At 39.3% G+C, this 12,705-nt stretch overlaps 1 protein-coding gene across 2 annotated transcripts in view; it reads left to right on the top strand.

The window, feature by feature from the left end:
* Positions 1–12,705, top strand: part of Glra2 (glycine receptor alpha 2) — a 183,731-nt gene that overhangs the window by 128,371 nt on the left and 42,655 nt on the right. The window lies entirely within an intron of this gene.

Raw genomic sequence — 12,705 nt, 5'->3', positions numbered from 1 at the left:
AATTATAAAAACAATATTTACATGTTATTCATTATTGGTTGCATGCCTTCCATTTCACCCACTTTACTTATACACATAGAGAAAGAAAGCTTGAGTTTTTAGCAAAGATCAAAATTAATTATGAATTGTAAAATCATTTATCTACTTCTAATAAAGCTTGAGAGAATCTAAATTGGAATGTATACCAGATATATTTAAAATTCCTAAGGCATGATGTCATTCATTCAGTTGTTTTGAAAATTGATAGTCTGACATTTAAAGGTAAAATCCAGCTGTTCAGGCCAAAGGGTAATTTTAAAATAAGAATCTTTGAAGGAAAATTATCCATCTGCTGCCCGACACTGACAACATTGACTTCAAGACTGAACAGTTGCACCTAAATCTCCTCAGTGCTTCTATCCAGGAGAAAGTCACCGGAGACTGACTCTCACATTTAACTTTAATGAAGATCTTAAATTGGATGAAACTATTAATTAATCTTCCTAATTTGCAGTACTCAAGGCATTGACTCTAATGATATTATAGAAATGTAAGTGGCCCATTTCACCACGATGATGAGAATTACCATGCTTGAGCACTTAAAAGATACCAGGCCTAGTTCTAAGTTCTGCCTACTTGTTATTCCAAGTATGCTTAAGCTCTTACCGCAAATCTATTAGGGGGGCTCCACTTATTTTCCTTATTTTTCATGTGATAAATATGAGACGCAGAGTCATTGAGTGTCCTGTCAAGTTATCCATCTGGGAAGAAGTAAGGCAGGATTAGGACACCCAAAATGTAACACTTAGAATCTGTTTTATCCCTCTGCCTCCTTGTCATAGAAAGACTTACTATGGTATTATGTGTGTTTTGTTTTGTTTTGTTTGTTTTGAGAAGTGCAATTTGCTCCTAAACAAGTTCTACCCTGAAAGTGTTAAGAAGGCAGAGAGGAGGAAGGTCAGGTCCTATCATATTGATATTGGAACTCCACCCTACTATTTTACTTGGTTTCCTCTCCCTTCAGTTTTTTTTCTTTGCCTCCCAAGATCTTGCAAAGAAGAATCCCAGAAAGAGGAAAGTGGGGTCAAAGGAGAAGGAATGTTGTGACTAAGTTTGCAAACTCTATCAGTGACTGATCCAAGACCCACATTCCTGGCCTCTTCTCACTGCCGCCTCCTTCATAACTCTGCTGCCTTCTCTTAGTTTCTGTAATACTACACGACTAATTTCTACCAAGACACTCAAATTGATTTGCACTCTCTCAATCAGATACATGCAAGTGATATATTAGAAATTGTGTGCTCAATGAGCCCAACACAAATCTTTTCACACCACCAATTTATCTTTCAACTATGTGGTGTACGCCCATACTGTCAAAATAATGATCATACCACCTGATAGCATGGCCTTTTTTATTTCTTCACAAAGTGTACACATTTATTCATGTCATTTTATTCAAGAAGCCTGCAGATTTTTTTAATTACCAATAGAGGCTCCCCCAGGCTAGTGTCTATTGCAAATATGCATCTAATTATTAATGAGTGCTCTGTGCTTTTGTTTTGTTTTTTGGGTTTTTTTTTAATATTGTTGTTGTTGGTAGTGGTGGTGGTAGGTTTTTTGTTGCGGTTTTTGCGTTTTGTGAGGTAAGCAGGAAAATATGGAGCCGAGTTGCATCAAAATGCTGCGTAGCTGCAGGAAATGGAAGCAGCTGAAACATGAGTTTAGGTGACTTATACTAATAAAAATTAAGGTCACCAACATGGCCAGGGGCTTTCGTTGCACATTAATTCCCAATCTCTGATTGACCTTTCATGTTTTCTTTTTCTCTCCACGTGGAACTTGAAGCTCGGTGGGGCTCTGGAATCTTTCCATTTCAGCTTCACTTTGGCAAGCACGAAATAGCAAGTAGCTGGTTCGTTTCAAGAGCTTTAGGTTAGAAGACACTAGCTTTGAAGGCACATTTTCTGTCAAGTTGGCTCCCTTGGAGATATCCTTACTGGCCTCAAGCTTCCACCATAAGTTCACATTGAAATATAGTGCTGATGGTAAACTAGGCCACAGGAAAGAGACTAGATAGTAAAGCTTCTTTGCTACCACTGACACTGCTATCCAACTGAAATAGTATGTGTACCATGGTCTCATATGCTAAATGCTCTTTAAAGATGCAACTATAGGAGACCTTGTCCTTATCTTCAGGCTGCTACATCCCACTGGTAAAAGGCCTCAAGTGCATTGTTAAGAATCTTGTTACAAAGAGAGGACTTATTGTCCCCCAGAGTTAATATATAAGAGTCAAGACATTCTTTAGGAAATGACCATTTTTTTTTATCACCTTAGGTGAAACTGGGCTTCTAAGACAGCCATGGATTACAGCCCACAATCTTGCATTGGATGACAGCCCATAGTCCTTCATTCTCTGCATTTGCTATAGCTTACCCATCGGTCATCTCAAAAATCAGCTTGAGTTTTGTCTTAGTTACTCTTCTATTGATGTGACAAAATGCCAGGATCAAGGCAACTGATAAAGAAAATATTTAAATTATGTGTATGGTTTCAGAGGGTTAAAGTCTATGATGGTGGAGCAAAGGCAAGGCATCCAGGAAGAGATGAGAGTGCACACCTCGGTCTGCAAGAAGGAAGCAGAGAAAAGCCCACTAGAAATGATCTTTTGAACCCTCACAGTCTGCCTCCAGTGACATGCCTCCTAAATTCTTCCCAAACAGTTCCATCAATTGAGGACTCAATACCCAAATATATGAGCCTATGTGGCCCATGGTCATTCAGACCACCAAACATTGAGAGCACACTCTCACCGTAGGGTGATGGAGAGCTTGTATATGCTCACTTAGCACTTGCCCATTTAACCCACTCTAATTAGGTTCTGAGTTTCAGAACTAATCACGAATGAGAAGTGTAGTCAGGGACACCGTCCTGATATGGCCTCAGTCATCCTAGGAGTGAATAACTGGCTGATACACCTGAATCAGTAAGCACACTTCAGGAAATGGCGGCTTCTCAGTTCTTTCGTACTTTTCCTTCTATCTAGCTCCAGGTCTACGGACTATAAGATGGAAAACATTTGTTCTCAGCATAAAGCTAATGCAGCCCCCTAAAAATATTTCATTTAGTATAATCTAAAGAACAGGAGTGGATATTTTGGGATAGAATCCCTTAAATTCCTGACCCTCTTGTATCCACCACCTGATTTAGGCAATTATAAGAACCAGCTACCACACCTGGCTTTAGCGATGAGGCCAGGACTCAGGATCATATCTGGGGCCTTGTGTACAGTAAGCAAGCATCCTGCCGACCCATATTACCAACTGCCAAGGAGAATTTCTAAAATTAATGTTCCCTTTTTTGCTTCTCCCTTGCTTGTAAGTGTAAAGCCAGAACCTAGGTTAAGGTGAAGTTTGTAAAATAATAAATAAATAGATAAATGGGAACAATATCCCAAGGACACATGGCATGAACTGCTGAGAGAGCATGTTATCTCTGTGCTCATCTTTGAACATTCATAATCTTCTGTGGCTGAAAGGTAACAATTCTTCTCCTTCTTACATACCTATGCCATTGCATCAACTTTCTCACCTTTTGTTCACTGTAGATGGTGTCACTGAATGAAACCACAGTCTATGAGCAATTCCAGATTCACCCCCAGAGAGACAGAAGTTCCCCCAGAGGTCAATGAACTAGCAAAGCAGAGTTTGAGGTCAATCCAGGTTAATTGTGAATTGAAGCTCAAATATTGGCTGCATGATTTTGGTAAAGTTAAAGAGTAAACTCGCTTATCATTATAGTAAGAGATAAATAAATCAGAGTTGTGAGGCAAAAGTTCTTTATTGATGATAATGATCATTCCATTTCTTTGTACCAGGACATCAGGTTTTATGACGTACAGGATGTTTACTACAATGAGATTCCCCTCTACATGAACTTAGATTATATGAATTTTAAATAGGATGAAAGAAAAATATTAATAAAGTCTTAATGGATGCATAGAACATGAAATGCAACAGATTCTACTTTACATTCATTGCCTTGGGGAACATTGTCTTGAATTATGCAAGTTTTAAATTATTCAATGTCGTCAGAAGGCCATCTCTTGCAACCCAATGAGACTGAGCATCTACACAGGGCCAAATGAGTGTTGATTTGCAAACAGCGCCTTATTCAATCTTTCACTGACCACATTGACCTGAAATCCATGGACCCCTGCCTCAATGTGAAGAAATTGAGGATCCAAAAGGTTAAGCCCTTTTTCCCATGTTCATTGATCATTCAGCCAGGAATAAAATATTAGTTTGCCAAACCTTCATAAGCTTTCTCTCCCCACCCCCACCCCCACGGGCTGAATGGATATCTCTGTAAGAGAGCACCATCTTGTCATTCCTTAATGTCATTCTTCTAATATTGACACAAGATAACTAACTCTTTTCTTCAATTTCCCCTTTGTTTTTCTAATAGCGGCTAATGAGCTACCAATCTCCCTCTTACTTCTCATTCCTGTCCAATTAGAGAAGAAACATGCATCACATTTTGCATCTGAAGATGCAGTCATAGGAAGCAAGTGGTGGTGGTGTTCTCATTAGCTGAGAATGTAATGAAATGGGGCAGACACAAGCAAAGGGAAGGTTTTCTTGAGTCCTGCTTCTTTCCCTTTCCCTAGATGCAAATAGCCTCCTTATTTTGGCTTTCCCAGATGCCTTATTTGCAGAAAACTTAAGGGAGCATTTCTGCCGGGTGACACTATGGTACAGTGAGTATTGTCTGTTATTGCTTTCATATTTGGGGGGTAAGCAGTTGTATTCTTCTAGTCCCCCTTCCCTCTTCAAAACTCACGTGGATATATGGTTTTGTTAAGGCACTTCAAACAGTTTTCTGGCTTCTATAATGGAGAGAAACATACTCATAAATAATATCAGCTAACTAGACCTGTATAGCACCCAATGCCAAACCAAAAAAAAAAAATTGATCTCCAAAGGCTTTTCAGAATCGTCGATTGCTGGTTGGTTCATTCAGATGCCAGGTTAGAAGGTACTGCCACCCAATGGCTATTTATGCAAACCACATTTTCATAAGAATTGTATTGTTCAAATTAGTTTGCCCAGACTCCAACAAGACTATCAGATATAAAGAGAAAATGCATGAGGGTTGGAATGTTGGCATAAACCAGCTAGACAGCTCTGCCACTATACGTCTTTGCCAAGGAAATCTGATTTTCCTGCTTTAAACAGCAGGTGTAAGCTGTTTTAATTAGGCAATAAAAATCACAACCTGGCTCTGAAATTATAAAGACAGAATTGTGCAACATCATGAATCTTTGGCACCACAGTTAATGCAAATGTCTATTTCTTGATGATAAAATGGTTGAGTATAGATAAGAGACAAAAGCAAAAAGAAAACCCAGAATTTTTCTTTCCATGTCTGTTGATTTCTGGCATTATATGATTTTACTATGCATTTAATAAACTCAGTTTCCATTTATGAAATTATGATGGAGATAGAACTGGTATACTTCATAATACCAAACAAAACATGAATTGATTAGCACACCAAGTCTCCTACTCCATACAATGGGAGCATATCTCAAGCTCCTCTGGCCAACAGGTAGCCTCCATTTCAACAAGCATTAATCAAATTTCATTTCAAAATTTTATCTTCGAAGTTAGATAAAATAAATTTTTTCTGGGCAGAACAGAAATGCTTCTTTTTTGCTTTGGCATCAGTTTGTTGCATAGCTTGAGAATAATTAAAAATACAAACCAAGCAGGAGGTTGCGAAGGATATTTGTTCAGAAAGAAAAATAGTGCTGGGGAGAGGGTTCAGTGGATGAGTTTACTTGCTGTGAAGACAGAAGCTCCATAGTTGAAATAAATCACTAGTAACCATAAAAAAACAAGTTTGGCCATGTACATCTGCAATCCCAGTGTCAGAAGACAGACACTTAGATACTGGGATCTTGCTGGCCAGCCACTATTCTAGGTAAAATGGTGAACTTCGGGTTCATTGAAAGACTTCCTTTCAGAATAAGGTGGAACGTGATAGAGGAAGACCCTTGACTTCCTTCTCTGACCTCCAGATATGTGCATATAGGTATGTGCATTTCTCCTTCACACAAGCACCCTCTGTCTCCATGCATAAAGAAAACTAACTAGGAGTATTTAGATTGTCCTATAAATTCCATTTTGTTTCTTTTCTATTAAAACTAATGCTTGATTGATCATAGTCACTTGTGAATCTTCTCCACTACAGGAAGCTTCTTTCTGTACGTGTTAATAAAAAATACTTTTTATTGGCTTCTGGAGGAATGTCACAGCTCTCTGGGGTCAGTCTAGTGACAGGAATGCACTTTAATTGGGACATTAATTGGCACACTGTCCTATGGGAATGCTTGCCTGAGGAACAGAGAATAGTCCCTGTAAAATGATTACCCATAATTCTATCCTGGGGATCAGTGTGGGATAGAAAATGTCTTAATCATAAACAAAGGACCTCTTGTCTTGGGAATTGCTGTCACATCTTAGTACAAAAAACAAATTGTAGGATGCAAGCAAATACACTCATGACTTGCTTTTCTACTTTGAAATTGAGTTGAGTCTGCAATCAATAAGACACTGACTCTAAAAAACTTTCTCGAGTTTTCAAAAACATCAAGAGCATTGAGAAACCATCAGTGAGAATTACCTCTAAAGAATGTTGACATGGGGCCTAAACAACAGTAAGTACATCAGATAGGTGCTTACCTAGAGCCAAGAAAACCTAAACCACGCAGTTGGCTCTACTTTTCCACCAGTTTGACTTGTAAACTATATGAGCTATAAAGCTATAAAAACATAATCAATCTTCATTCCCTTAGTGAAAATAGGTCCAGAGTAACATGAACACCTATAAAGCTATAAAAACATAATAAATCTTCATTCCCTTAGTGAAAATAGGTCCAGAGTAACATGAACACCATTAGCTAGCATCCCTAAACCACATGACCTACTGAGCAGTTCAAGGGGTTTGATCTTCTCCCATTTCCATTATGGGCTGGCTCACCCCTCCTGAAGCTACCTGGAGGTCTCCTGCTCTACGTCGTCGATGCTTGGTGGGTAGAGTACACTACAGCCTAGTGCTGATACTTGGTGGACCTAACACACTACAACCCAGAACTCCTGGACTCGAGTGATCTCCCTGCCTTAGACTCCTGAGTAACTAGGGGTGGCATGGTTCTAAAATAATAATAGTAGTTTTTAAAATGATATATTTTTCTTCCATTTAGTTACCTATTGTAGTTGACTCTTCATAGAAAATAGTGATTTTGAACAAAATTTGTACTTCTTGGAAATTGTGTTAATCAAATGTGATTTATGGGGCACTTGCTAACAGTTGAAAGCTTTGTCCTCAGTGGCATAGATAGAAAAGTATTGCCGTTCTATCCTGAGAATATTCCATACTTCAGTTGTGCAGATAAAACACATATGCACGAACACTAAACGGGGTCAACTAACTATAAATACATTATAAAACCTTCAGATGAGTGAGAGCACTGTGAACAGAGAAAGCATCATATCAAAGAGAGAATGTGGCCTACTCCTTAAGTAATTATCTGAAAATAAATAGAAAAGAAGTGATAATTTACACAGTGGAAAAAAATTCAGAGGAATTTCTGAATTCAATAACAGAACTCACATTTTTCACAAGATAACTCCTTGATCTGCATTCTCCACTTCAGCCTTAGATGCTCTGGTGGCCTTGAGAGGAACAGCACCATGAACTGGAACTCACTGGTACGCCGTGGGTGCTAGGAGGTTGGGAGCATTTTGTTTTCTTTCCTAACATTGGGGTTTTCCATCTCAAAATTGCCAGCATTTGGACTGAAAAACTTATGGCAGGGGCAATCCTGGGCATGATAGCATGTCCACCAGCATTCCTAACCCATACTAATAGCACCTCCCAGTGGTATTACAAGGAAAAGTATCTGCAGCTATTACCAGGTTTCCCCTGAGGTTCAAAATCACCCGCTCAATTTGGAAACTGCTGGTATAAACGAGTCACAACAGGAATGGAGCTGGCTTCCTCGGGGGTAAGTCGAATTGCTTAAACAACGTGCAAAGTTTGTGTTAGGAAAGAGTAGGGTGAAGTTAAATAACTAGGAAAGGGAGACATTCTGTACAGTATCTCAAATATCAAAGCACGCAAAAGGCACCCATAGTAATGCTTAAGCACACGTTTCCAAATGATTTTTTTTTTTTTTTGGAAATTCATCCTATAGAAGCGAAAGGACAAAGTGATACTAGAAGATACTGACCGCACAGGGACCAATTGCTACAATAGCCAGATCTACCAGCTAATAGCTGAGCTTTAATGCCATCTTTGGAATGAAAAGTAAACACTGGTACTTTGCCGCTAGAAATGTGAAGTCTATACAACAGACTGAATATTAGAGCGAGGGCAAGGAAATAATGGTAAAAGCAGAGTTGCTAGTGAGAGGACTCTAACGAAATGGATGGATGAGGGGATATTCAATTAAATTGACTGCGCAGATAATAACTGTAGATATTATAGAATTAGCACAAGCATATGGGAGATGTCATGGCTGAGGGATGGCTTTGGAAACACAAAAAATATGAAATCTGTGGATGAGTGCAAAGAAAGAGGTTTTTCTCGTTCATTTTACACTCTACTCTGGAGCAAGCGGTCCTGCGTTTTTGAGAGATCCTGGCCTCTTCGGCGTAAGATATCGCTGTCTTAAAATAGATCCAAGGTAGATGTAGAAAGGTTAAGTCCTAAGGGATATTTTGCGGGCCCTCAAATAGCATGCACCATTTTTTTTCCACATTCCATTGTGTAGTCAACTGGTCTAGAACATCTAGTTTGACTGGTGCAAGAAATGAGATTCTCAGGAAGTCTCGCCTCTTGGGCATACAACAGTGGCGGTGGCAGCAGTGGTAGCATTTCTACCATCCTGCAATGCACAGAAAGAAAAAAAATCTATAAAAGTGGGTGGATTTATTGAGGGTGTGAATATAGAGTAGAAATTAAAGCAGAAAGAGTTAAAGAGACACAAGACGTGGAAGAAGATGTCTCATAGAAGAATCATATATGGTCAAAGACTCTGAAAGGGAACCAGGCCTGTGTAGAAGCTGAAAGCGTCACGAGGAGAGATAGTAGAGATAGTCCCGTGAGGAAGGAGAATGTAGGCTTCTGATAAGATCTTTGCTTTTGCACATAAGGAATTGTCTGGGAAATATGCTAAGCCTTGTATGCCTAGACCTCATTTGGAAATGAGCAGTAGAACATTTTTTCATTAGAATATTTTTATGAGGTTGTAGAGACCTTGATTCTATCTGCTTGCCTTCAGGGCCTTCTCTGCCTGGAATGTACTCCTCTCTACCTGTTATCACGCCCTCATTCCGAAAATGCACCACACGAACAAAACACCAGATTCCCCTCCATCTTCTGTGTTTGGGGCTTTGCCTTTACAGTTTCTTTTAGCCATTAAACTCCTGAAGGTTAGGGACTAGCAAACATTTTCAGTAAATAAGCACTTAGTGTTTTAGGTTCTGCAGGCCGTTTGATTTTCAGCATAGCTACTCAACTGTGCCGTTTTAATATAAGTGTAGCCATAAGCAATATGTAACTAAGCAAGTATAACTGTGTTTCCATAAATATTTGGCAGATATTCAGTGAGTCAGATCCGACTCTTGGACTGTGATTTACTGCTCCCAGTCTACTGTGAACCAAGTCCCCACAAGTGTAATCAGAGAACTTCTAGGAAGAATCAGCAAGCATCTTGGTCATCTTGCTTTTTGAGGTTTACCTTTCCCAGCGCCTACCACAACGCTTTTTATAGAACACTAGGCTATGAAGGGCTGTCATGTTTTATATTTCTTAATATTGTTTTTGAAACTGTATGCTTCAAAACTATTATTATCATTATTATTGGTGTGTGTGTGTGTGTGTGTGAGAGAGAGAGAGAGAGAGAGAGAGAGAGAGAGAGAGAGAATGTGTACTGACCTGTAGAGGTGGAGGTCAGAGGACAATTTTAGGAGAGAATTTTGTGAGTTGGATCACTCCTCCTACTATGGAGTTGGAGTAGTATCTAAGGGAGGCCATGGGGCTTGCTCAGTAGATAGCTGTACCTGCTGAGACAGCTTGCTAGCTAGTTAAATATTCTTAAAAGGAGACTTGCCATGGTGGCATATATTCCTATAATCCCAATGTTTTGAAAGCCAAGATGAGAAGATGGTGAGTTCCAGGAAAGCCTGACCTATATAGCAAGGCCTTGCTCAAAAACTTCAAGCTAAAATTAAATTTAAAAAAATAAAAATACCTCTAAAGAATCCAAGTCAGTGAATCATAGCAGCATTTTGAGAGCTTAATTACCGTTGAAAAACTATCCTGCAAGTTGGTTGTAAGTAGTTCAGGAAGGGATCACGTAAGCTCAAGAATCATAAAAAGAATGTGACAGGAAAAGATGTGAACTAAAAACTTCTAAGGATTAGCAGCCAAAGGGAGAGATTCTGACGTTAGAGCTGGTTAAAAGGAAGAAAAAGGAATTTCAATCCTGAGAGAGGAACACCAAGGGACATCGCATTGTATGTAATAGACATCTCCCAACACCCTCTAACTCCATGTGAATAATGCATTCAATGCCAGCACTGTAATACTGGAACGAGGTTCCTAATTTGAAGGAAACTGAGAGACCAACCAAAATGATTAAGATAGTGAAAGAATTCATTTATAAGCAGCTATAAAAGAAGCCAAATACATGCTGAGCCTGCAGACAGTCAGGAGGAGATAGGAAAGGGGTTTAGAAATTCCTGTGAGCACTAGGAATAAGAGAAATATGGTCGGCTCTTCTGGACTTCGTTCTGTGTATGAGTATATCTCAGGCAGTGACAAATTCTCTTCATTATGAGATCTTAAAATATTTACAGGAAATCTGAATAATATATAACAGGGAATATTGTGATTAGTAACATTTTATTATCATAGAATAGAGTTGCTTCAGATGAACAAGTATAAAAGCAATTATTGCTTACTAAGGAAGAACATTCATTCTGGAATTCTAGGTATTCCAACTTATAAGCATCTAACATATGAAGGATATATGTGGATGTTATTGTTTAAGATTATCTGATTTAATGTAAAACATGCAAAATGGCTAGAATATTCCTTCTTTTCATCCACTTAATCATTCATCTATCCATCTATACATGCACCCCACATTATTTTTTCTTTCTTGTTTTTATTTTTGAGATTGCAATATAGTACATTTCTCCCTTCCCTTTCCTCCCTCCAAACCCTCTCACAAACATCTCCCCACTCTCCTTGAAATTTCTTTACTCTTTCCCACTAATTTTTGTTGAATACATATATGTATAGACATAATTTATTCTTACCCAAGATTTGTCAGGTTCTGTACTGGTAATGCAAAGAGCAATTCTGCCCAGGTTCATTCCTCTAAAAACAACCAACTTACCCAAGCACAGACCTATAAAACCAGCTTGCAATCTATTAATAGAGCTAGAGAAACAGGTGACTAGGAAACAATAAATTTGGTAGCGTTCAGTAAGAGAATTAAAAAAAATGTCACCTAATCCAGATGGGAGAAAGGAGAAAGACTTAAGGAAGCTTCCTAGGAGAGTTGGCATTTCTGACAGATTTTGAGAGATTCTGAAAAGCCTCGGTCAGACAAACTATGAATACCCATCCCAGGTAGAAATAATGATACATTCCTAAGAAGAGGATGGCAAACTGGGCCACCTTGAAACAATGTAAGTGGGACTGGCAAGTAGTTCCAACTGTCTGATATAGCATAAAGCAGATAGCAATCTTTTTTTTCATGGTTTTTTTTATTTAAAAAATTTCCATCTCCTCCCCTCCTCCTCTCCCTTCCCTCCCATCCCCTCCACCCATACTCCCCTCCCTCCCTCTCCGGGCCAAGGAGCCATCAGGGTTCCCTACTCTATGTTAAGTGTACTACCATGACATCTGCCATAATACGGTATCTTCCAGACATGATAGGGAAGCAGTACTTTTAAAATCTCAGCAGTATGGTTGACCTAAAGAATACCTGCACCAGATCCACAGCCAAACTTCAGGCCGAGCTCTGGGAGTCCAGTCAGACAGGTAGGAGGGATTATATGAGCAAGAGGGGTCAAGATTATGAGGAGGAAATCCACAGACACAGCTGAATCGAACTCTTGGGAACTCACGAACTCTAGACCTGCATGGGAACCTGCATGGGACCCATGGAACTAGGCCCTCAGCAAGTTGAGTAGCTTGGTCTGTTTGAGGACGCCATCACAGTGGGACCAGGATCCGTCCCTGGCTTTTTGAACCCCCTTCCCTAAGGTGGTATGCCTAACTCAGCCTTGATGAAGGGGGGAGTGGCTTGGTTCTGCCTCAACTTAATATGTCAGCCTTTGTTGTCTTAACTTTTACAAGATAAATATTTTCAGATTCCATATAAGTGAGATCATTGTTTCACTTAAGATGGTGTCCTCCAGTTTCATCCATGTGTGTTTGTTGTATTAGATCACACACACACACACACACACACACACACACAAACACACGTGCGTGTAACTTCTTTGGTTAGTCTCCTATTGGTAAACATTTGTCGCAACATGAGGCACAGTAGATTTCTAAAGACTAGAAACACTTGACCATTACTTGGGCCATTCATATAATGTAGAACTGGATTTTCTGGCAAGCCTTCACAGCTTCCGT

The sequence above is a fragment of the Arvicola amphibius genome, chromosome X, assembly GCF_903992535.2.
Source record: "Arvicola amphibius chromosome X, mArvAmp1.2, whole genome shotgun sequence".
In the NCBI taxonomy this organism is placed as follows: Eukaryota; Metazoa; Chordata; class Mammalia; order Rodentia; family Cricetidae; genus Arvicola; species Arvicola amphibius.
The sequence above is the reverse complement of the archived record's forward strand: the minus strand, read 5'-3'. Positions and strand labels throughout refer to the sequence as shown.